This window comes from Camelus ferus, chromosome 32 (assembly GCF_009834535.1).
Source record: "Camelus ferus isolate YT-003-E chromosome 32, BCGSAC_Cfer_1.0, whole genome shotgun sequence".
NCBI lineage: Eukaryota > Metazoa > Chordata > Mammalia > Artiodactyla > Camelidae > Camelus > Camelus ferus.
Window position 1 is genome coordinate 18061217 of NC_045727.1, and position 27036 is coordinate 18088252.

The 27036-nt window shown below is 42.7% G+C and overlaps 1 protein-coding gene across 3 annotated transcripts in view; it reads right to left on the reverse strand.

Moving 5' to 3' along the window:
• CORO1C (coronin 1C) overlaps positions 1-24655 on the reverse strand; it is a 69184-nt gene extending 44529 nt beyond the window's left edge. Inside the window, exon 1 of one of the 3 annotated variants that reach the window (XM_032472029.1) lies at positions 24160-24297. The gene's annotated coding sequence lies outside the window, so the exon portion shown is untranslated. Of the gene's footprint in view, positions 1-23583; positions 23606-24159; positions 24298-24505 lie in introns of those variants that run through there. The other 2 variants (XM_014551899.2, XM_032472030.1) reach the window with 2 other exon arrangements.
• Between the last annotated feature and the right edge of the window lie 2381 nt (positions 24656-27036).

Below are 27036 nucleotides of genomic sequence, written 5' to 3' on the forward strand. Positions count from 1 at the left end.
AGGCCAGCCTTTTGTGTGTGTGTGCCTCACTATTCAATGAGAATGGATATTTGAGGAAGCCTCTACCTTGAAAAATCAAGATTTTTTTTTCCTCTTCACCCAAATAGACTAGAATACCATATAATCTCACCAATAATGTGAACATTAATATAAATAAGTACTTTTGCACGTCTTCATTGATAGCTATCACACAAATCTGCTGGCTGGCTCACACACTAAAATACCTTTCAAAGTCACTTCCCTGTTGTACGTAGTGACATATGCTAAACATGCTTCCATCCCAACTACATGAAGTCAGTGATATACAGGTTCTTTCGCTACAACCATGGAGCACACTGTTAGCTACGGAGCAGAGAGAGAGAAAAGCCAGGGCTCGCAGTGCTGTGCTGACTGGGCCAGGCCATTCAAATCCAAGGTCAAACCTGATCTGGGCTCTGCTGTCCACACGTGGCACGGCTACTTCTCCACACAATAGAGAAAAGCAACTGAGAGTCAGACAGCCTTGTGAGTGAGGAGCACAGTGTACCATTGACTTCTAGGCCATGGTTCACCAGGGCGAGTCACTGACTTCTTAAATGTCAGGTTCTCTATCTGGAAATGGGTACAATACATATAAATCTGAAGAGATCACTAAATGAGCACCTGCTGATGGGATTGTACCCGATTATTTTGTTAAAGTACCCTGGATGGTCAGAAACAACTAACTGCACAATAAATGCCAGCTGTTGTTAGCATCCTAGTACTTGACATAAGGTAATCCGGATTCAAATCCCAGCTCTGCCACTAATCTTCCTGAGCCTCAGTTTCCTCATCTATAAGATGAAGGTAATGATAGCTATAATAAGAATTAAAGACATAACCTGACAAAGCCCAGGTCCAGATGCCCTCAATGCTGAAGTCTACCAAATATTTAAAAAATGAATATGAATTCTTAACAAATTCTTACAAAAAAGGGAATATTTCCAAACAAATTTTATGAGACCAGTATTACTATGATACCAAGATCAAACAAACACAGCACAAGAAAACCAGACTAGTATCTTTTATGAATATAGATGCAAAAGTCCTCAACAAAATTCTGGCAGACCAAATTTAGCAACATCTGAAGAAGATCATATATCATGACCAAGTGGGACTTATTCCACAATGCAAGGTTGGTATGACATCTGAAAACCAATTAATGTAACATACATCAATCAAACAAAAATCAAAAATCACATGACTATCTCACAGAAAAAGTATATGACAAAATCCAACACCCTTTCAGGATAAAAACACTCAACAAACTAGGAATAGAAGGCAACTTCTTCAAACTGATTTTTAAAGCAATATTCAGTGGTGAAAGACGCTTTCTCCCTGACACTAGGTATCAGACAAGGATGTCTACTCTTGCCATTTCTATTTATCAATGTTCTACCAGTTCTAGCCAGGGCAATCAGACAAAAAAAGAAAAAGTATTTACATTGGAGAGGAAGAAGTAAAACTATCTCTGAATGCAGATGACTTGATTTACACATAGAAAATCCTAAGGAATCTACTAAAAATTTATTAACACTGATAAACAAGTTCAACAGGGATCCAGGGTAAGAGACCAATATACAAGAATCAACTGTATTTCTGTACACTCATAACAAACTATCTGAAAGTGACATTAAGAAAACAATTCCACTTACAATGGCATCAAAAAGAATAAAAAACTTAGGAACAAACCTAAGCAAGAAGGTGAAAGACATGTATACTAAAAACTTCAAAACATTGCTGAAAGAAATTAAAGAAGACACAATTAACACGCTGATTGCTCACGGTGGATCGGTTGTTTCCTGCAGGGACCAAATTCACACTTCACTGCAATGTGATACACTAACAATACATGTGCTTATACTTAATCTGTTTGTTTTTCCAGTATAATTGGAATTGTTAAAAAAATTCTTTTCTTATTTTCAATTTTCAAACTCTTTACAGTTTTATTTCTTCTTGGGATGTCATTATTCTGTATAGAATAAATTTGGAATAAATTCTGCATGATTGGATGAAGGAAAGCATCGCCCATATCTGGGTGAGGAGACCCCTGAGGAAACACAATTGTCACCCAGATTTGGGTGATGTGGCGATCAACGTGTTAAACAGAAAGACATCCCATGTTCATTGATCAAAAGGCTTAAAATGAAGATGGCAATACTGCCCAAACTGAGGTCCAGAGTTAATGCAATTCCTATCAGATTTCCAGATAATTTTGTAGAAACTGACAAACTTATTCTAAAATTCATATGCAATTGCAAGGGACCCCAAAATAGGCAAAATAACCTTGAAAAAATAACAAATTAGGAAGATTCATACTCTTGGTTGCAAAACTTACTACAAGGCAATGGAAATCAAGAAAGTGAGGTGTCAGAACAAGGATAGACATATAAATCAATGGACTAGAACTGAAAGTCCAGATATAAATTCACACATCTTTTGTCAAGTGATTTTTGACAAGGGTACCAAAACTATTCAATGGGGGGCAAAAAGAGTCTTTGCAACAAATGGTGCAGGGACCACAGGATAGCCACATACAAAAGAAGCTGTACCCCAACCTCACATCATATAAGATAATTAACTCAAAATGGATCAAAGACTAAAACTCTTAGAAGAAAACACAGAAGTAAATCTTCATGACTTTGGATCTGGCAAAGAATTCTTAGGTATGACACCAAAAGCACAAGCAATAAAATGGAAAGTATATACATATATACATTGAACTTCATCAAAATTACAAACCCTCGTACAGATTCAAAAGTTACCAGCAAGAAAGTGAAAAGACAACCCACAGAATGGGACAAAATTTTTGCAAAACATATATCTGGTTTCCTGTAACTCCTATAACTCCAAATTCCAAAGAATTCCTATAACTCAATAATAAAAAGACAAACAATCCAGTTTAAAAATGAGCAAAGGACTTGAACAGGTGTCTTTCCAAAACAGATATACAAATGCCCAATAAGCACATGAAAACATGCTGGACATCTTCAGTCACTGGAGAAATGTAAATCCAAATCACAATGAAATACCCACTAGGATGGCTAGAATCAGGCCAGAGAATAACAAGTGCTGACAAGGATGCAGAGAAATCAGAACCCTCATACACTGGTAGTGGGAATGTAAAATGGTGTAGCTGCTCTGGAACACAGTCTGGCAGTTCTGAAATGATTAAACATAGAGTTATGACATGACCCAGAAATTCCACAACTAGGAATATACCCAAAAGAACTGAAAACAGGTATTCAGACAAATACACGAATTTTCATAGCAGCATATTCACAATAGCCAAAGGGTGAAAACAACCCATATGTTGGGTATCTATTGGATGAATGGAAAAACAGAATGTGATACACCCACAAAGTGGAATATTATTTGGCAATAAAAAGGAATACTTACTAATACGTGCTACAACTTGGATGAACCTTGAAAATACTACGCTAAGTGAAAGAAGCAAATTACAAAAGTACATATTATGATTCCCATTCATATGAAAGTCCAGAATAGGCAAATCTATAGACACAAAGTAAATTAGTGGTTGCTTGTGTGGGGGTGGGGGTGCAGGGGAATAGGACATTACAGCTTAAGAGTATAGGGTTTCTCTTTGAAGTGATGAAAATATTCTCCAGTTGTGGTGACAGTTGCATGTATCTGTGAATACACTAAAAACCATTGAACTGTACACTTTAAGTAGGTGAGTTGTATGGCATGTGAATTATATCTCAATAAAGCTGTTTCTTTAACAAGTGCCTAGCATAGAATCTGAAGCACAGTAAGCACTGTCCAATAAATTTATGCCAGCAATTATCATCTAAGAGCCTACTAATAGGTTTCCCCACCCAAAGGGAAGACCCAAATCAATTTCCTACTGATTATGAGCCAAAAGCATAATTTTCCGGTTTATGAACTAGCATCAGTTATCAAGGAACCTTTACAAAGTCTTATGCTGTCCCACCTCAGCATGGTATGTACTACACTTTAATTTCAAAAAAAAAAAAAAAAAAAAACCAAAACAAACAAACAAAAAACTATCTCAAACAGAAAAATCTCCTCCTCTCAAGAAAGATGTCTGCATTATCAAATGGTATCAGTGTTTCACCAATTTTTTTTAATGTTCAGTGATAAATTTCCAAATTGTCATTTCATCAAACTTAGGAGTTCTTTTATTCAATATCTTCAACCAAATTACATGCCCCCCAAAACTAAAGCATTTTGTAAAGAAATCTAATGTTCAGTTATATTAAAAAAGAATAAATGAAGGAATCCTGAACTAATACACAGCCAGAAGTCCAAGGAAATACTATTTTAAACGTCTTGTCTGAGTTCAACCTTGGAGAAGCGGTCTGCTTATTAGGTCTTTCAAGTACCAGTTCTTAAAACTGCACGGCCTTTTCTTTGCAATTATTGCAGTAATAAAGGACCCTCGTGGTCATAGGAGGGAGACAATGTAGTGATAAGTCATTTACTAGGCAAACCAAGGAAATGTTTACAAATTTCAAAATAAACTTACTTTAGATAGAAGAAAATGCAACGTGGTTTTTAATTTCCACAAAATGTTGGGAATTACAAACCTTATCCAAGGCCTTAAAATATGCAATTTATCATTCCATCCATATTTCCAGTAAGACTAGGACTATTCTAGAATGGTTTTCATTGTAATAAAAACTGACATATCTTTGAAAGACAACGTGAGAGCAGGTTGAGTGCAGACCCAATCGTGAAACACTCTCTGGGATTTGGTGAAACTTCTATTTTAGAAACACTGACACATGTGTCCTCTGCCCAAATTTCCAGGTGACACTGAAGGCCAAGCACAAGGATTAAGAGTAGAGTCTTGATTGTCCAGCAGCCATCATAGTAAATTTCTCTGAAATTTCTTTTTTATAGTCAATATGCTGTAAATTATATCCCCGGGACTATTTATCTTGTAACTAGAAGCTTGTACTTTTTGACTCCTTCACCCATTTCACCCTCCCCCCTACCCACCATCTCTGGCAACCACCAATCTGTGCTGCTTCCCTGAGTTTGGGCCTTGTTTTGCTTTGGTTTTGTTTTCTTTTTTGAAGATTCAACATGTAAGTGACAAATAGTGTTTGTCTTTCTCTGACTTAGCATAATGCCCTCAAGATCCATCCATGTTGTCACAAATGGCAGGATTTTCCTTTTTATGGCTGGATAATATTCCACTGTACCACATTTTCTTTTCCATTTATCTGCTGATGGCCACTTAGGTTGTTTCCACTATCTTGGCTACTGTAAATAATACTGCAGTGAACATGGGGGGAGCAGATATCTTTACAAGATAGTGATTTAGGTTCATTTGGATAAATACTCACAAGAGGAACTGCTGGATCATATGGTAGTCCTATTTTTAATTTTTTAAGGAACATCCATACTATTTTCCATAGTGGTTGCACCAATGTACATTCTCATGTTAATTTCTAATTAGCATATAAAATATTCCTGCTCTTAGCTTCAAATAAAGAAAATCTAAAAGCTGACTACCAATACGCACAATATTTAACAGCTCATCTAAGGCATCAAAAAAAAAAAAGATTAAAATTTTCTTTACAGGTAAACACCTTAACCAAGAACAAGCTATAAAAATAAAGTCTACCTCTATGGTTTAAGACTTATTTTATAAGCGTCACAGGAAAGTTTGGTAAACATCATTCACAGAATAAAACTTTCCTCTTACAGTCAGTTGATAATTCTCAACCTGTAGGAGAGTGTAAAGGCACGCTTCTCGTGGTACTGGCTACTAAGTCATACGTAGAAAATGTATTTCACAGGCCATACAAGAAATGGGCATTAGGAGGAAAAAAATGTAGACAAGGCAGGGTGTTTCTAATACTGTAACAGCATCAAATAAAACACATTCAAAACACCTGAGTAAATGTTACTACATTTTCTCTATTCTGTCTACTTCCATCAATCTCATAAAAAATGACCGCAATTTTGACATTTTCCTGTTTATTGAGAAGTTATCTGTTTAAAGATTCCAGCAGATGCACTTCTATGGTTCATATGAAAGGAAACACATCCTGCTCGGAACACATACAGGAAAACCCGTACGAGAAGCAAAATCCTGCTCGGCACATGTGCTGAGACCATTCCGAGGCGTCAGTCACCCAAGCGCTCAGCAGGCTGAGAATGCGCCCTCACCAGCAGCAACCGCAGGAAGACTCCAGAATGTCCCAAAGGGGAAAGAACACATTCCCTCTGAGTTGCTGCTTTTACAGCAGACACTTTTTATTTAATACGGGAGAGATCAGATGTGTTATTTAATAGAAAGTGGCAAGGATAGTAGAGGAGGAAACAAATGTCCCCAAACCAGCTATTTAAATGGCACTGCCAACAGTTAAAAGTTCCTTTTAAGCTGGAAATGTATTATGAAAGCCTATGTAAAGTACACATTCACAGGGAAGCTGATCCCCAAAGCAAATATGGGAGGTACTCTGATTAAACACAAAAATTCAACATTCATCATTTCTGGATATGAGACGGCTGAGCTCTTCTAAATTTTCTTAAACAAAACCCACCAGTGACACTTCAAGAGTTCACCTGACCAATCATTTTCACTGCATCCAATTCCTTAACAGATTCTTCTATGAGACACTCAAGAAAATATATGCCTAATTCACCTACTTCAGTAGAAGTTATTTTAAAAAGAAAGGAAAAAAGACCACATGCGACAGTGTGCTTTACCTAAAGCACAAGTGTGGCAGTCAGACACACAACAGGCGTGGTCCACAGCAGCGGTGGCTGAGCGGTCTGCTCTCCACTGATGACACTGAGGTGTTGGAAATTCTTTTTTAGCAAAACTGCTGACCACTTAAAACAGCTGACTGTAAGTATGGAATGGTCTTCAGGTTGCTTCAATTTATCATGACACCAAGAATGGGGAAAATAAAGGGGGAAAACTCACACTGTTTTATAGCCTTCCAAACACTTTCACCCCATTACCCTCCCCAGGGATCAGGTAAAATGCCAAGAATCAGGCATACTATCTAAAAATGCACTTTGTTTCAATTCAAGAACCCATTATCAGTTTGGTTTCTAAACATTTCTTGGAACGAAAACCAAGACCTACCAAGAGGCGTCCAGGCTGGGTCCTCACAGGAGCCCACAATGGGAAGGGCCATCAGATCCAGGCCTTTCATCTTCAGCCCAGAGACACTGTGTGACTCACCCAAAGATAAAGGACTTTGGAGAGAGAGACGATGACCTCGGACCACAAAGTACAGGGCAGTTAAACTTCTCACCCCGTGAACTTTCATACTTTTCCAGAGATAAACTGCCCATCACACAGCCAATCTGCCTTCCCACGTCAGCCATGGATGCCTCCCAAAGCTCTTTCCAGGGCTGCTGCCTCCACTGCTCACCCTTCCCCTGGCCTGTTGGTGCCATTTTTAAATATGCAGCTGCACTTGGCTCACACTTGATAAAATAAAGAAACGGGGTGGGGAGGGTATAGCTCAGTGGTAGAGTGCATGCCTAGCATGCACAAGGTCCTGGGTTCAATCCCCAGTCCCTCCATTAAAAATAAACAAATAAATAAACCTGATTACTTCCCCCAACCAAAAAAATAAATAAATAAAAACTGAAAAAATTTTTTAAAAATTACAGAAACGGGCTGTGAGCATTCAAATATCCTGAGACAAACAACAGAGCAAAGGAAACAAATCTTTGCTTCTAACTGAAAACCCTTGGGCTTCAGCCAGAGGACTGTGTGCTCCACTGTCCAAGAGAAGAGATCGACAGGACACACGTAAGAAGCTGGAAACCTACAAATCAAGAACAATGCCTAAAAGGTGACGTACAATGAACGGCGGTATACTTTCTAAAGCTTTCTAAGAAAAGAACACCTGCTTTTACACTGTACAGTTTGGTACTCCTTTTAGGAACTTGTTACAAAGAGAGGTGGGGGACACTTGATGTCCCCATAAGCACTCACAGATGCTTCGCAGTGGACTGTGCAGCGATGAAAATGACTGGTAAAGATGCAGTCTGACAAGCAGTGAAACAAGCTCTGTACATAAACCAAATCACCACCACATACACGTTAAACATCTTACAATTGTGTCTGTCAGTTATACTCACCAAGGCTGCAATGAAAAAAAAAAAAAGAAATTAACATGACATGAACAGCAAAACAGCAACAAAGATCCTAAATACAAAACCCCCAAATCCTCAAATTAAGTCTCTCACACTTTTATAAAGAGAGACCCTTTACCAAGTAAAAGGTGCCCTAACAGGGCCTGTAACTCCCTTAAAGTAAATAAGAATGCCATGACGTAAACTTCAGTTACTAAAACATGAGATTTTTAGGGGTCATCTCCAGCTCTTCAATGGCAAAATTCTTTTTATTATGTTATCAAAGTAAGAGCAGATTCTCCCCAAGATCAAGTGCAAGGATGACATGTTTACAGTCTGTTGTTGCTCCCAATTTTCTGCTTATCACCAGCACCTTTATAAACACATCCACTCGACCCGTCCCTGGAGCTTTGAAAAAGCACTGCTGAAGAAACCACCATGGCAGAGAGCAGCAGGCACCGCCTGCCCAGAGCTCACCGTGGAACCAAAAGTCACCCGAGCCGGCAGGCGGCTCCCTAAAGTGCCCCACGGGAGACACAGACGCTTAACTCCGCCTCGCTCTTCAAAGAGCCAAATTAATCCCAAGAGTTCTCATCCCAACTGCAGAACTTTTACAGACACGATTGACCCAGCAATCTCACTAAAAAATTAATGATGAATGTGTTTCAAAATACTCTTTCTATACTGATGGCCTACTTTTCTTATCAACAACTGGAGGAAAAGCACACAGTATATGACTGTTCAAACTCGCTAAGTCGGTTTCCACCACTTAGGCAGATGGAGTTTCTCTTGGAATAAAATTTTAATAATTCTCTGGCAATGCGCTGGGAAACGAAATTACTGGACGCCCAGATCTTTTCACGTCTTTTTAAAAGGCATTTTTATGAAGACCCTCATAAGGCTAGACACAGGCAAAACAAGCCATCTCAAAAAAACAAAGTAATCACCCTCAATGGAAAAATTTTAGTCTTTGCTTTTTAATACCCTATACCCTGGGCAAGCAGTGATTAAATAAACATACTGCTGACGGTGTTTCAAGGGGAGGTAGAGTAGGAATACCTCTGGCTTGGATACAAGACACCAGCTTATCCTGACAGTCACCTAACCACTAAATCATTTTGGTCCTATGTTTGTTTCTTCATCTATAAAATGGGAAAACTAAAATCAATTATTTCTGGGTCATATATTAATTTAAATTATGATTAAATGTATTCATCTAAAGCCTACAAATCTGCACAAAAATGTTTCTTTCACCAGGATCCAGTCCACATCCCAAAAAGCACACACAATTCAAGACGCACACATGCTCAACTGTGAATGCTGAGTAGGTCTTTAATCCCATTCATTCCTCGTTCATTTATTCAACAACTATTTATTGAGCTTTGACCATGCACCTGGCTTGATGCTAAGACATTGCAGATGCAACGGTGAGCTAGGAGATGCCCCGGCTCTCATGGAGCTTACAGTCTCTCCAGGAGGAGACACCACAATCAGATATTCACACACGTGTTACTGTGCTGCCGGGACCAAGGCTGGGATGCAGAAGTACACAGGGGCAGGGAGTCAATAACCAGGGTGAAGGACCACCTCTTGGGAGCAGCTCCAAAGAGCCTTCTCTTTACAAGTATGGTGTCTGAAAAGGTAACCTCGGACCACAAAAACATGAGAGAAATATTTAAATTACTTATTGTGCCTTTTCAGATTAATAACTGGATCTGCAGCTTTAAAAATTAAGGTAGTGTGCTCAGAGAGCCAGAGAGCCCAGAGTGTGAAGGTAAACATATTGAATAGGCTATCTGAAAATGAAACTAACACTGTTTAAAATAAAACTCTCCCTATGTTTTCAGAATTTTCAGATATCCTGTAGACACAGGGAAGTATACAGGCACACAGAGCTCCAAGATGCTGCAGGGTCGGTTCCAGACCACTGTCGGAAAGTAAATAATCAAAATGAAGTGGCTCACATGAATTTTTTGGTTTCCCAGTGCATACAAAAGTTATGTTTACACTATATAGAAGTCTATTAAGTGTGCAACAGCATTATGCCTAAAAAAAGTATATATCTTATTTCAAAAAATATTTTATTGCTAAAAAAAAAAAAAAAGTCAACAACCGTCTGAATCTCAGTGAGCCGTGCTCTTCTGCTGGTGGAGGGCCCCGCCTTGATGGCGGTGGCTGCTGACTGATCAGGGTGGTGGCTGCTGAAGACTGGGGTGGCTGTGGCAATTTCTTAAAATAAGACAACAACAAACTGCCATATAGACTGACTCTTCCTTTCATGAAAGATTTCTCTGTAGCACGCAGTGATAGCATTTTACCCACAGTGGAACTTCTTTTAAAATTGGAGTCGATCCTCTCAAGCCCTGGTGTGGCTTTATCCATGAAATTATGTGATAGTCTAAATCCTCTGTCGTCACTTCAACCATCTTCGTAGCATCTTCACTAGTAGATTCCACCTCAAGAGACCACCTTCTTTGCTCACCCGTAAGAAGCAGCTCCTCATCCATTCAAGTTCTACCATGAGACGGCAGCTGTTCAGCCACACCTTCAGGCTCCAGCTCTAATTCCATCTCTTGCTATTTCCATCACATCTGCAGTCACTCCCTCCCCTAAAGTCATCCCTGACGGCTGGAATTAACTTCTTCCAAACTCCTGTTAAAAGTTAATATTCTGACCTCTTCTCATGAATCATGAGCGGTCTTAGTGGCATCTAGAATGGTGAATTCTGCCCAGAAGGTCTTTAATGGACTTTGCCCAGACCCATCAGAGGAATCACCATCTAAGTCAGCTACAGCCTTACAGAATGGATTTCTTAAGTAATAAGACTTGAAGGTTGAAACGACTTGCTGCGGAATGGATGTTGTGTTAGCAGGCATGAAAACACCATGAATGTCAGCAGACGTTGACATCGGAGCTCTAAAGCAACCAGGCACATTATCAACAAGCGGTGTTATTTTGAAAGGAATCTTTCCTCCTAAGCAGTAGGTCTCAACAGTGGGCTTTAAACGTTCAGTAAACCACGTTGTAAGCAGACGTGCTGTCATCCAGGCTCTGTGGGTCCATTTACAGAGCACAGGCAGAGTGAATTTAGCATAATTCTTAATGGCTCCAGGATCTTCAGAATGATAAATGAGCACTGGCTTCAACTTTAAGTCACCAGCTGCATTAGTCCCCAACAAGAGAGTCAGCCTATCCTTGGAGGCTTTGAAGCCAGGCATTGACTTCTCCTAACTATCAAAGCCCTAGATGGCATCTTCTTCCAACATCAGGCTGTTTCGTCTACGCAGATCTGTCCCCTAGTGCAGCAGCACCTCCCTGAGTGATGTGAGCTGGACCTTCTGGACGACTTGCTGCAGCCTCTACACCCACACTGGCTGTTCTACCTCACACTTTCATGTTACGGAGACACCTCTGTTTTCCTTCAGCCTCATAAACCAACCTCTGCTGGCTTCAAACTTTTCTTCTGCAGCTTCCTCACCTCTCTCAGCCTTCATGGAATGAGAGAGAGTTGGGCCTGGCTCTGGATCAGGCTCTGGCTTAAGGGAATGCTGGGGCTGGCTTGATCTTCTCTCCAGACCACTCACACTTTCTCCATCTCAGCATTAAGGCTGCACTGCTTTCTTATCGTCCGTGTGTTCACTGGAGGAGCACTTTTAACTTCCTTCAAGAACTTTCCCTTTGCCTTCACAAGTTGGCTAACTGGCCCAAGAAGCCTAGCTTTCAGCCTGTCTCAGTTTTCAACATGCCTTCCTCATTACGCTTAATCATTTCTAGCTTTTTATTTAAAGTGAGATACATAAGACTCTTCCTTTCACTTGAACACTTAGAGAAGTCATTGGAGGGTTGTTAATTGGACTAATTTCAATACTATTGTGTCCCAGGGAAGAGGGAGGCCCGAGGAGAGGGAGAGCGAGAGGGGAATGGCCTGACGGCGGAGCAGTCAGGAAACACATACTGGTTAAGTTCATCATCTTCTATGGGTGTAGCTCGTGACGCCCCAAAACAACTGCAACAGTAACATCAAAGATCACTGATCACTGTACCAAATATAATGGAAAAGCTGGGAATATTGTGAGAATTACCAAAATATGACAGACAAGACATGAGCAAATGTTGGAAAAAATGGCACTGACAGACCTGCTGGACTTGCAGGGTTGCCACAAACCTTCCATTCGTGAAAAAAACCAAACAAACCAACATCTGTGAAGCACAGTAAAATGAGGTGCGCCGGTACCTCTTGAAATCTTACTGCCACTTCAGACAAATCATTTTGACCCTTTTTGGTAAAATTACAAACTATTTCCTTATCAACACACCTCTCTTCTAAACGGAGGGGGGACAAAAAACAGAGTATCAATACCTACAACAGAGCACAAGAAACTGTAAGAATGTAACATCACTGGGGAGAATGGACTTACTACCAAATAAACACTTCACCTCCACATGACACCTTCCAAAGGTCTCAGCTCTTTAGGAGGAAAATACCACACCTCTTTTCACCAAAAAAAATGAAAATACCTCTGGCGAAGTGGAGACAAAGCCCACTTTCACGAGGAAAACACTTGGACTAAGTATTTTGGGAGTGACTTCTCTATTACTAGAAGCTTTTACCAACCTTAGCTGGTAAAACTGAAACCCTAACCACCCCCAATCCATTTTCCTTCCAAACTGCATGAAGATTTGAAAAACTCAATCCTGAATCCTTTATGTTAAATTAACTGGACTTCATAATAGTAACTAAAAGAGAAATTCCACGTCTCAAATGAAAGCAAGAAGAATTCTTTTTTAAGCATTCTGGGTAAGAAGGCTAGCACAAAGATCACGGGGCTTCCTATTCCTAACAGTACTCTTCTAAAACACTACATTTATAGCAAACTACATTTATGGTTTGTAGTAATCTCTAAAAACCTCCAGAAACAACACAAAAACACAACTACAGAACAATTCTTTTTTTGTGATCACGTATTACTAATATATATATAAACCAAAGCCTACTGATTTTCAAATTTTAATATTGCACAAATGAACTCTGAAATGATTCAACAGTTGAAATGGTGCCCAATTCGCCCTATCTTAACATACTCAGTTCTGGTCAATTTCTCAAGGCAACTGAATCCAAGCACAGTACATCCTTGGAGATCCAGGAACCACTAAAATGAGCTGAGACCTGCCCTGTGATTCCCCTGGGGCTGGGCCTGGGGCCCCTCAGGATCCACTATGTGTGCACACTTTACAGTCAGTCCATGCACTAAAGGGTAAGAAACTCGAGCAGGGAGAAAGAGAAGAAAGGGAAACTCGGTTCTTTTCAGTGGCTGCCCTAACTTTAAGTCCTCATCTTCATACAAATGAGGGTTCTCATATTTTTGACAGAAATTCTCAAATTGAAGGCATACTTCCATGAAGCTGTTACTTCATGGATTCTTTCTAAAGTCAAAGTTGCTAACCAGCCCACAAAGCAAAGCCCTAAGAACTCCACGCTACCAATATTTTCAATTTATTCAAGAAGTTAGTTAAGGAAATTTGCAATAAAGTAGCGATATGTGATGTCACCCTGTTTTTCATCAGAATTCATGCTTTAAGTAACCAGAACTCCAAAATTTTGCTTTACAGATTCATGTTTCAATAAATGTGTGTATGCTAACACATTGATTTAAATGATAATGATGGTAGCTTATCGTAAGATAATTTAATAAGCAAATGTTTACAATCAGCAGTCCTACACCTGTAGGAAATTTCCTTTATTCCTTTCATCTTCTAGGAAAATAAAAAGTCTAACAATCACTATCATGAGTGTGTCATGTAAAACTGGAATTCAGTTACCCAGCTGACATCTATGGAGCATCTGCTGTGCGCCAGGCAGAGTGCTGGAAAACGAAGGCACAGAAAAGCTCAGACTGTCTCTGCCTTCAAGAAACGTGGAATATAGTGGCACTAGTAGTGTTCACGTTTACAATCTGGGAAAGGATCATTCCATACTTGCATTAATTTTAAAAATCTCTACTCATTTAACCCAAAATGTAACTAATATTAGCACAGAAATCAACACCATTAGCAACACCCACGATTTCACTTTCATCTACCTTTATAACTCTGCATCGAAACCACATTTACGTCTTACTCAAATGCATCACATAACGCATGTTCTGTTACGGTGACCGTCCACAACCTGGGCCATCTCTCCTACCCATTTCACACTCCTCTTCCCCAACTATACCTGCTCTGAGTCAGCCCGGTGCTATTTCATAATCCCCAGTCAGGGACTCAACCCTGTGTACCACAGACGCTGACTCTCCAACGCCCTGGCCTCTCAACTCTCATGGAACTCAATCCCCACACAGAGAATCCAGCATCAAGAATTATATATTTGAGGGCTGGAGGAAGCTTATAACATATTTTTTTAAACTACTGCACATTTTTAAAGTAAAACAAAACATCGAGCCTTGATAAACGAGGACCTACTGTGCAGCACAGGGAACTATATGTTCAACATCTTGTAATAACTGATAATAGAAAAAAATCTGAAAAATATATATGTACATAAGCATGTATAACTGAATCACTCTGCACACTTGAAACACAACACTGTAAATCAACTATACTTCTTTTTTTTAAAATGAAACCCACCATTAACACTTTGTGAATAAGACTTTTTCTAACTGCACTGAAAAAATCAAGTCCCTAATCCTTAAGACACTTAGCATCAAAAAGTTTGACTGAGACATTCTTGGAAACCAGATAATCCAAACCCTTCAAAGAGGCGGTAACAAAAAGGAAAGATAAATGATTTCCCCCTGTTCAAGGAAAGGAGCTTTTTGGTAAGAGTTTATAAGGGAACAGAAATACACATGGAGACCAGCACAGAGCTAGGGCATACAAGCTGCCCCAACTTACACCCATCACCCTGCCCTGATCTACTTCTCAAAGGTCACAGAAACCAAGTCACTGCTAAAACCTAGGACCCTTTTAAGCCACGGTTCCCAAAAGAGATTATGAGTATTTTCAAAACAGCCAAGCATGGAGAGGGTACAGCTCAGTAGTAGAGCCTGTGCTTAGTATGCACAAGGTCCTAGGTTCGATCCGCAGTAACTCTATTAAAAAACAAACAAATAAATAACCTAATACCCACCCCCCAAAAAAATTTAAAAAAATAAAGAAAGAAAAGAAAATAGCCGAGCAGATTCACTGTTTCACAGATAACAGGAAGAACCTTTCTAAAGCAGCCAGGCTCCTTCCCCATTCCAGGTACCAGGGCTGGCCTCCTATCTTTCCTCTTCCCTCAACTTTCCCCCTGAAACCTTGTTACACTGACTGCATGCCAAAATTTCAGAGAGGTGATGCTTATCAATAAGGAACCGCCTTTGTAGAATTATTAATACTGTGTGTCTGAAAGGGGTAAGACATGAGTGAAATAAGATGCTACAAATGAAGCCCACTGCCAGCCTAGCGCTTAACAGCAGCGGTATAGAAGTAACCGTGGCTGTCCAGGAGCACGTTAGTAGAAACGAGCTGGAACCATCTGCTTGGTGACTACCATTTAAGGGAGATCAGCTTAACCAGGGGAGTGGAAGCTTCCAGTTAAGAGAGGAGGATGAAGTTAAGGAGGATGGCTGTGGCCAGAGGCTGCTTGGTGCCACGCAGCCTGCACAGAGAGGCATCTGGGGCGGAGCACGGTTCCTTCTTTCTCACATGACTCCCAGCTCCCAAGATCCAGGACTTGGCTAGTATCATCAACAGTTTAAAAAGCTGTGCAGTGAATTAAACAGATTTCTTCAGTCTAGGCTGGGAACTTACCCACCACTGTAACACTAAATCTATACCCAAAATGCCTTCTGAGTTCCAAGTAACTGAGATTTTGGAACACAAGCCAGTCCTGGGGTGGGGACTGAATGTACACACTGCCTCCAAAACAGAAGCTGCATCTGGGCTCTCAACCATTCACTTTTAGAGAACCATGTGACTCACAACTGTCCTTTGCAGGGAAGATGTATCATTTGTTCCACTTGACAATGTAATCCCAGCCTAGTGCCTGCAAGACATCTCCATACTGCGTAAGATCAGGGAAGTCTCAGAGTAAAAAAAAAAAAAAAAAAGACTTCCAACTTCTCTTTTCCTCTGTGACACTGTAAAGCAACAGTGGTTCCTATCAGAGACAGCGCCTAAGGGACAGTTACTCTATTTCTAAAACAGACAACTTGCATCTTATTAAATCACCCAAAGAGCTGTGGCCAGCACTTGTTGGCTCTGGCCTCTTGCTTGCTTGCCAAGAAAAACTAGGATGACAATGTTAAGCTAAAGACACCACTAACCGCAAAATTAATTCACCATCTAGCTTGTAAAGTGACTAGTCTCCTAATAAATCCTTCTGCTTAAGGGAGATGATAGCTCAAGCTTACATGTGTTTCTCAGTCACTGCTCAGGCAGCATTTGAATTTTTATATTCATGAATCAGCCTCAATTCTTTAAGTTCCCAAGAATGAAAGGAATTAGAGCCTTTAACTAGAAAAGAATGCTTGACCATTATGAAAAGGAATTTAAGTATCTTTCATATGAAGTAAGCAAATAATGGCGAGTAAACATTTGTCCTTCAGTGGGGGAGCTTGTGAATTTTGCCAAGAACCCCGGCAATGTCAAGGATGGAAAATACACCCTCAAAGGCTTCACTCTCCCAACACTTCCTTTCCCACGTGTTTTCGGCCTCTCACAAAGCTGGAAAGCTACGGCTTCTTCATCCAGAATGAAGACTTCTGCAGCTGTCAGAACACGGGGACACACCTCCAAGTGCACAATGAGGGAAAAGGGCTCTTACACCAAACTGCCATGTGCCCAGATTCCCAGTGGATTTTGGCTCCCCAGAGACAGAATGACCACACTGTGAAGTAACGGCCAACCCCTGCTAATCCTAGCGGTGTTCATTACGCCCATCTGTAGTTCCAGCACTGGACATGTGTTGCCCCTGTCAAAATTAGCGTTTTCACATACAGATGGCCTAACGCTGCTGACCTTTGCAATACTAATTGGCCTCCGAAACATCTGAGATAAATCCTTACGATGACTGCATACTAATGGTCAGCTTACAGGATCGAGGAAGCAGAAAGGGATCAATAAAATACAAGGAACTTTACACTAAAACTAGGAAATCTAATCCACTGAAGACTTACCCAAGAGTCCGTGTATTTTCAAGTTTCCCAAAACTGCATAAAAAAAAAAAACCCTAAAAATCTGGACCCAGCTTCAGAGTTTAATATATGCACAATCTGAAGATGTGAGGTGGTGGGGGGAACATTGGTATTAACCACCAACTGCGATGATGAACTCAAAGGATAAACAGTGAGTAGGCTCCGCTGTAAATCTGGCAAAAGACCATGGTGGAAGTTTAGGAGGGAACCGCTGCATTGGGTCAAGGACTGAAAATCAGGGAAAGCACATCAGGTTCATACTGTCCAAAAACAAACAAACAAACAAAAACCAAAACCCACACTATAGTATAAATCCACACCACCAACTGTAAAAATGAATTCAACTACTACCCATGGAAGGAGGTGGGGGGCAGGGGGAAGGCATAGTCAAGTTCCTGATCTTGGGCAAGTCCCTCAAGTGCCGTGACCACAGTCCCCTCGTCTGTAAGAGGAGGACTAAACCAGTCCACTGGTTTATTTTCCGCTCCAGCTGTGATTCAAAGTCACAAGGAGCTGGAGCCCAGGCAGCTGGACCCACCAAGGTCCACAGCTGATCCTCACCGGCAGTCAGGAGTGAGGACCTCTGGCACCGAGAAATAATCTCTCAGCTCCCAACATCATCTATTCTTAAAAAGGCGGGGATACTGGTGCTACAAGTATGGTCCGTTATTAGTAAATTTTCAAAAAGAAATGTAGATAATTGCATGACCCAAGACAGGGGAAATGCATACTGTGAAATTACCACCCTCAGACATACAAAACACAAGCCTTCCTACTCCCATGTACAGTCCAGTTTCCCTGCCTCAGTCCGATCCTGTGCATTAACTGGATTTCTCTTTACTCTGGCAAACAAGAGGAACGATTTTTGTTATTTATGTAAGATACAAATGACAGGCCTAACCTAACTTCCCAGGAAACTACGAGGCTCTTTTCTCACCCAGACTGTTATGCTTCGGCACAACGCTGCCACTCCCACCACACCCCATCCCAGGAGCCCCTCACACAGCAGCAGTTGCCTTCCAAACTCCCCAAAGATCAATCTTTTGCCATGGACTAAGCTGTTTCCCCTAAAATAGACAGACAGAATACAAGCATAAGCCCTAAAGAAGAGAAGCTTGTCTGAACAGACATCTCCAGTTCATCTGGACAGCCTCATGTCTAACACCACCTTCCTATCCTAAAATTAGACCCTTTTTTCCTCTCTAATGATTCAACTTTGATTCAAACTCTAAATGGTGAGGTAGGAGTGGGCATACACACAGTAATAGCTTAACATCAGAAATAAAATGTGTTAAACTTACTCTATTTGATTCTCCCCAGTTCCATTCATTAACAGACATACATTTAAGAGTGAAGACAGAGGGGGAGGGAAACAGCTCAGTGGCAGAGTGCACGCTTGGCATGTTCAGGGTCCTGGGTTCCATTTAAAAAAAAAAAAAAAAAGAGTGACAACGGAGGGAACACAAATGTATTCAGTGTCCACTCAAACCCCAGCAAGGCACCATGAGGATCTCCATGTTACACAAGAGGAAACTGAGGCTCAGGGAGGCAGCGTAATCGACAAAGCCACAGCTGTTAAAAAGGGAGCCAAGGGTGAAACCCAGCTCGGTCTGGCTCTAAAGGCCTGCACCCTTCACTGCCTCAGTCTCTCGAAAGACCAGACTCTTAGAGCAAGAAACTACATCAGGCACAGGCAGCTCTCACTGAGCCTAATGATACAAAGAAGAAACCTGAAATTCATTTTTCTTCTTAACTACCTTGCCACAATCCAGCCACTTCAGTGAACACAAAAAAAGGAAGTACCCCAAATGGCCAACTGGTTTCTTCCAATTCTCAGACGATGCTAAGCGGAGTATTTACAAGTATTAATCAGATGCTTAGAGAGAAGCAAGAGCATGAACAAAAGAATGAGAAGGAAGGAAGCATGCACCCTTAACACCCAGTTTACACCCAGCACCTCGAGTGCACAGGGGTAGTTCCAGCGCTGACTGACTGAGCACCATCAGGGCTGGCCCAATGCCTTTGGTGTGGCTAAATCATACCAAACCAAATGTGTTCCCTGGCCATCTGCCCTGCTGAGAAGGCCATGCACAAGTCATCACTGTTTATTAGGGGGGAAAGAACCTGGATGATAATGTTCTGCCCTTAGGAAAATGTTTCAAACTCTCGGATTACATCTGAGCAATTTTTAAGGGCTGGACTTCGGTATCAGAAAGAGAGAAAAATCACCCCTGTACTTCATGTTATTTTAACACAGGCAGCACAGGTGTAAAGACTAACCAGAGAAACCCACTGACCTCAGGATCTTTCTAGTTAACTTCAATAAACAAGCCTTCATTCAGCAAATATCCAGTAGGCTCTGTGAGCAAGAGAATCTCTGCCTGCCTTCCACGTGAATTTCTCTCTCACATTCTGCCTTCTATGCGAAGGTGCCTTTCGGGCAGTAAGCGCCAATTTAGACGCAGCTCCCTGCAGCAGAGAGGAGTGATGAATGCACGAGGGCAGGGGCAACGTGTGCCAGCGAGGATGAGGAAGGTTTCATGGAGGATCCCAAAGGACACGTGGGATTCACCAGGTGGAAAGAAAGCGGGGTAGGAAGCACATCACAAGAAGATCTGAAGACTGGAAGTTTCAGGGCGTGGCAACGGATATGAAAACATGGCAGGAGGAGCAGTGCGAGATGAGGGAGGCTGAAATCAGAGCCGTCCTGATCCACAACCACATTAAGAAGTCTGAACTTGAGCCACAGCCCATGAGGTGGGAGACCACCAGAAGATTCAAACAGAGAATAACACGCTCCCTGAAGAACCTTTTCTGATCTAGACCTAATTCAAATTCTTCCCTAATCCTTCCACATTTGGCTTTTAATTTATACAATCAAAATATTGATGACGATGTGAATTAAGGTCTAAATAATTTCTAACTCATCATCAATTCTGACTCCGTTACACATGAACTGGACTTCACCGAAATTAAAACTTTTGTACTTCAAAGGACACCATCAGCAAAGTGAAAAGACAACTCACAGAGATGGAGGAAATTTTTGCAAATCATCTCTCTGAGAAGGCACTTGTATTTGGAATATATAAATAACTCACAACAGAAAGATAACCCAATTTAAAAATGAGTAAAGCATCTAAACAGAGATTTCTCCAAAGAAAACAGACAAATGTCCACTGATCACTTGAGAAGATGCTGGACATCACTGGCCATCAGGGAAATGCAAATCAAAACCACAATGAGATACCACTTCACACACACTAGGATGGCTAGAATCAAAAAGTCAGGGAATAACAAGTGTTGGCAAGGATGTAGAGAAACTGAAACCTTTATACACTGCCGGTGGGACTGTAAAATGGTGCAGCTGCTTTGGAAAGTCTGTCAGTTCCTCTAACAGTTAAACACAGAGTAACCAATATGACCCAGCAATTCCCAAGGAAAACATATCCACACAGAAACTTGGACACAAATGTTCATAACAGCATTATTCATAATAGCCAAAAAGGAGAAACACCCAAATGCCCATCAGCTGATGAATGGATAACCAAAATGTGGTCTATTCATACAATGGAGTATTTTTTCAACCATTAAAAAAAGAATGAAGTACTAATACATGCTACAACATAGACAAACCTTGAAAACATTACGTGTAATGAAAGACAGACACAAAAGACCACATACTGTATGATACCATTGAAATGTCCAAAACTGGGAAATCAATAGAGACAAAAAGTAGATTAGTGGTTGCCTAGGGCAGGGGCTGGAGAACTGGGGGTGGAGGGATGGCTGTTAATAGGCATGGGGTTTCTTTTGCAGCTGATGAAAATGTCCTAAAATTGTGGTGATGACTGCTCAACTCTGTGAACATACTAAAAAATCACTGAATTCTACACTTTAAATGAGTGACTTGTACAGTATGTGAATTATATCTCAATAAAGTGGTTATAAAACAAAAAAGATTCCATTATGTGCTACTGAAATACAAAATAAGCTCTCAAAAGGAGCACAGAATCTTGTTCACTCATTTTAAAGGATCTGAACTAGGGCAATGAAAACCCAGAGAGATTCTATTACTTAACATTCTAGGTACTAGGTCATAGTGAAATATTCATGAGGATTTCCACGTTTTAATAGAGAAAAGGCATCTTTCGTTTAAAAAGACATACTCACAAGTGTCAGAAAAGAGTTTTCATAACTCAGGAATAGGATAACACAGGGAAGTTATCAAAAGGACAACATGGATTCATACCCTGCATATGAAAGTGACACCCAAATTTATTACTGTTCCGCCTCTGAAAAAGAAGTTAAAGGCAAAACAGCCTAGTTAATATCACGCTTCTAAAGCACTGTTTGTGACAAATCAAAGTATGAAGAAATCATCTGCCATCATACAGAACTGAATTTGCATATCCTCAGTGACATAACTAAGAACTGATCATTTATCCTTTTGAACATCCCATTTCATAGGTCTTAAAGTGACTCTCCCTGTGGTCAGAGTGAACCTCAAGTGATAGATGTGTTAAGCATAAAACTTAAACCAAAAAATATCCAAGAATCTTAAAAGTGCTATTTGTCATGGGTGAAGAGAGTAAGAAAGTACAAACCTCCAGTTATTAAATAAATATGTCATGGGAAGTAAGGAAAGCATGGTGATGATAATCAATAATCATATAGCGCATGTTTGAAAGTTGTCAAGAAGGGGGAGGGTATAGCTCAGTGGTAGAGTGCATGCTTAGCATGCACAAGGTCCTGGATTCAATGCCCAGTACCTCCATCAAAGAACTAAGTAAATAAACCTAATTATCTCTCCCCTGAAAAAAAAAAAAAAAAAGTTGCCAAGAGACTAAATCTTAAAAGTTCTCACCTTAAAGAAAAAAAAATTGTAACTCTGTATGGTGACGGATGGTAACTAGATTGACTGTGGGGATCATTTCACAGTATATACAAACATCAAATTATTATGTTATATACCTGAAACTAATATAATGTTACATGTCAAGTTATACCTCGATTCAAAAGTAATACTAATAAAGTAGCACACACAGAAAGTCCTATTTGTCAGTCCTGAATCTAATGCCAAATTATATATAAAGTAGTAGACATAACTGGTGATTAATACAATCTGCAGGCAAAGTAACAAATGATCATGAAAAATTCAATACTGTGTGCAGTAATAGCTCATTGGTATGTGTCTATTAGGATCCATCAGGCTTTAACATACCTTCCACAAATAATCAAAAACAGAAAAGGCATCTTCTGGGTTCATCAATCCTCAGTACGCATGACTAAGACCCACAACAGAACACTGCACTAAGGCCTAAATCACAACACAATTCCCAGGTTTATTTCACTCTCCCCCACTATTTATTTATACAACCTCTCAGATCCAATAGGCTTCATATCCAAACATTTCGAATCTGAAATGTACCTCCCAAGCCAAAAAAAATTTAGTTTCCTTAGTTTTCTGCTATATACAGAATCAAGTCCAAAATAGACTTTTTCCCATTTCTTCAGTTTTATTGGAGCAAGTGAAGTAATAAACAGGTATCTATTTGCCTTCACAACTGAACAGACGGTACAAAGCAACTGCTCATACTTAAATTATGTTTCTGTCTATTCTAGCAGGCCCTGGTGTCAGAAGAGTTCTGCCAGATAAAGACAATGAAACGCATTATTATATAGAGTGACGAAGAGCCCTACAAGTCCTGTTTTAGAACATAATCCCAGGCAGGAAGGCTGCGGTGAGAGGGCCTAATATTTTGTGATAACTATTTCCAAAAGTAAATACATTCGCCACCCAGGACCAGTTTACAAACACGCACGACGTTCAATTCTGTTTAAATTCTTACAGGAAAGAAAGGCCTTTGTATCTCGGTATCCTGGGGGAGACGAGCAACTTGCAATTTGCTTCTCACACTGAATCCCACATTTGCAACATGTAGAGCAAGGACTTCAGACACCGCAAAACAAGGACAGCCTACATTAAGGCCAAATATAGGATGTGATTCTAAACCACGATGCAGTAAAGCCTACGTTTCCTTTTCCAGCGATCAAAACCCTTTGAACACTCCCAAAAAAGGACGGCAGGGCCAGCGCCTCCCTCCCAAGAGGAAGCCCCTTTCTTCTCGGCTCTCCCGCAGCCTGCCACTTCCCTCAACACATTCAAATTTTTTGAGGGATGGAGAGCTGGTGTGTGCGCGCCTGTGTGGACAGGCGGGAGGGCTCGGTTCCTGCATTTCCACCTTCCATATCTGACCTCATCCTCAGTCATTTAGGCGCAGCGGAGCCCCACCTGCACCTCGCTCCTTTCGACTGCGTCCCTCGCCAGCTGCTCCGTTACTGGGGAGCGTATCTCTGATGAATCCCCCAGTTCACGCTGACGCTCCAGGCCCCCGACTCAGCAGCGTGCCGGCCTCGTTCTTCCTCTCCCAACCCCTCGACCCCCGCCCCGCCAGTCCCACCCCTCCGCTCCCAAAGCCGGGCTCATCCTCCTCCCAAGACACCCCCGCCCATAGCCTCCAGCTCCAGCCCTGCCCCGCCCTTCCCGACCCCTAGCCCAGCTCTTTAGGGCCCAGAGCCGGCCTCGCAACCCAAAACAGGCAACCCCCAGGCCAGGCCGCCGCCCTCGCCACCCGCCCCCACCAAGCAGGGCCCAGCTCGCCCCAGACCCACGTGAGCCCGGCCCCTGACCACCCCCCACCCACTCGCTCCCCAGGGCGGCTCAAGCCCCTCCCTCAGGCCTGGCGCCCTCGGGCTCTGCTCCCCGAGCCTCTAGAAGCCCCTCCCCACCCCGGACCCCACCCAACCAGGCGGATCCCCGACCCCCGAAAACCTTCCCCGGGCAGCCCGTCCCCACTCGGCTCCTCACCCTGAAAGGAAGGCTCCGGCCCCTACAAGTCTCCCCTGGGCAGCCTCCTCCCACAGGGACCCGGGTTCACTGTCGCCAGGCCAAGCGGTTCGGTCCTCAACTCCCCTTTCCCACCGTATCCCAAGCCTCCGGCAGCAGCCCCGACCCCTGCCCCCTGCACAGCGGCCAGGGCGGCCCCCCTGCCGGCTCAAGGATCCGCGCCCCGCGCGCCTGTGTCCCCTCCACCCGGCCCTGCCCCACGCCCTGCCGGCTCCTGTCAGCAGGCGCCGGCACATGCGGAAAGGACAGGTCCGTCCCGCCCGCCCGGCTCGCTCCCCAGCGGCCCCGCCCGGCGCGCGCTGCTCACCAGGGCCGAGGTGCCTGAGGCGCCGCCGCCGCCGAAGTCCCCGCCGCAAAGCCCGGCGAACCTTCCAACCGCTACCGCCTCCCGCCTGGCACTGAGAGCCTCGCGGGGGAGGGGCGCGGACAGCCGCCGCCACCCCTGCCGCCGCACGCAGGCCCCGCCCCCGCGCCGCGCCGCGCCCAACCGGGGCCGCTGGGCTGCGGCGCGCCACGCCCACTTCCGGGAGGGGAAGCCCGCTTCTCACCCTGCGTTCCACGCCTCAATCTCCCTAGCGCCTCCTCTGGTCGCGCTGAGGGATGCAGGTGGGCCGCGGGGAAAGGCGGTGCCCAAGCGCACGCACCGCCTACTAGTCATCTGAGAGGCCGGAGGGCCACCGCCCACAGGCGCCTCCGAGCCACACCCACTGCTCCTCCAAACCGGGAGCGGCGTCCTTAGAGCTCCGCCCACTGACCTGCTTGGCTCTGCAGGACCACATCCTCTGGCTCCTCAAAAATTCCCCCCGAGTCCCTTCAACCTGGAACATCAGTTCCTCTGAACCCCGCCCACAGCCCCATCCAAACCCTTCACCAGCCTCCCGGCTCCCTAAGCTCAGCTCCCCTCCCATTACTTCAGAACTGGCCCTTTGGCGTCACAAACCCTGCCCCAACTTCTAGAAGCCCCGCCCAGGGGCCAGCAACCCTATTCGCTGCGTTGCCAGCCCCGCCCGGTGTCATCTAACCGCTTTAAAACTCCAAGCCCCGCCCAGAATTCTCGAATCCCCGCCTCTGGCTCCCGAAGCTCCGCCTCTGCTCCCTTTACACCCTCCCACTACCACTTCTGGGGACTCTGGAGGCTAAGATCGTCCTTCCACTATACATTGTCACCTTGCTAGCACAAGGTGGCGGCCCCTGGGCTGGGCCACACCCACATATCCCCCACCACTACGCAGGAGGGCTGTCTTGACCCCATTTCGCAGGTGACGAAAGGAAGGATACAGAGTCCTTCCTTTCCTTTTTCTGGCCAGAGACCCTCACTTAATAACTGGGCGGCCCAGTCCTAAAAGCCCAGGACTGAGTCTGTCTCTGCTGCTGTCGGACTGCGTGTCCTGGGGCAGTTCCCTTCATCTCTCTAGACCTGAATTTCCTGATCTGTAGGGTGATGTTGTCCTCTTTATAGCTAGAGATTCTTTCTCAAATACCAAGCACTGAAATGCCAAGGTTTGGGGAAACTGGGCCTGATGAACTGAATTACCAAAGCAGACGTGCTGATGGATTAGGGCTTTTTACCTCCCAAAGTAAGGCATCTTTGCAATTCACAGGCGGAATTTTTCATTTTAAACATCAGCCTTAGAAATATGTGTTATGTAAATCAAGGTCCACCTGAACCAAAACAGCTATCACAGCAAATTTTACTCCTCTCAAACCTCCATTTCTTTATTAGAAAAATAGGGATATCAGCAGACCCACCTTGGGAAGGAGTCCATGAACTCACGGTGAGTAATGCACTGAGCAGAGTGCCTGACTTGGCATAAGCTCTCAGCAAATGGTACCTACCTGTTGCTGCTACCGCTGTATCTCAATAGGATGGAGGGCTGAGTTTCACTTTGCTTTCTTTCGAGCAGCCACTGCTAAGAGGAGGGACTGAAGGCCCTTTTTGCAGCCAGACTTTGCCACTCACTTCACTTAAGTGAGATAAAGGTGATGAGGGACCTAGGGCAGCGCCAGGAATTTGCTGATGTACAAAAAAATAATAAAGAAGATTGGCTATGATGATTCCTCTCTTTAATGAAATCAGGGCATTGACTGCAGTGAGTTCTGAGTGGTTTGGGGATAATTAAGGTTGACAAAGTGCTTTGAGATGGAGCCGGGAACCAAGCTGGTTTACTCTTGGGAAATAGATTACTGCTAACATTTTCCACTGCTTATAGATGCTAGGTGCTGGGTGCTCTAAGCGCAAAGTCTCTTGAAATCCCTTTGAGAATCCTATGCTCATAAAAACAATTCTTAATCCCTGTCTAGAAAAGTGAATAAAATGAGAAGTTAAATTACTTGCCCAGGGCCATACAGCTTGAACCAGGAGGAGCTAATGATAAAACCCACATCCCTCTAACGGCAGACTCTACACTCTTAGCCAGCTAGTCATTACAGGAAACACTAAAATGTCTCTCTGGAAAAAATAAATGAATAAAATAAATAAAATGTCTCTCTGGCAGCTTGACAGAATAGAAAAAAAAGACTTTGAATTCTGACAGACTTGGTTTTAAATTCAGGCTCCACTTCTTACCCATTGTGTGACCTTGGGCAAGTCACTTCCCCTCTCTGATCTCTACTCTTCTCCACTATACAATGCAGTTCATCTAAATGCTTACTTCCGAGAGTGGTTTTGAAGATTCAGGAGTTTAGACTCAATGAGTTAAGGAAGGGCAAATCACCCAGCACTGTGTCTGGGATACAGTAGGTATTGAAAGCATGTTTTATGGTTACTGGGGAAGGGGGGAGTGGGAAGGGATAAACTGGGAATTTGACATTTGCAAATATTAACTAGTATATATAAAA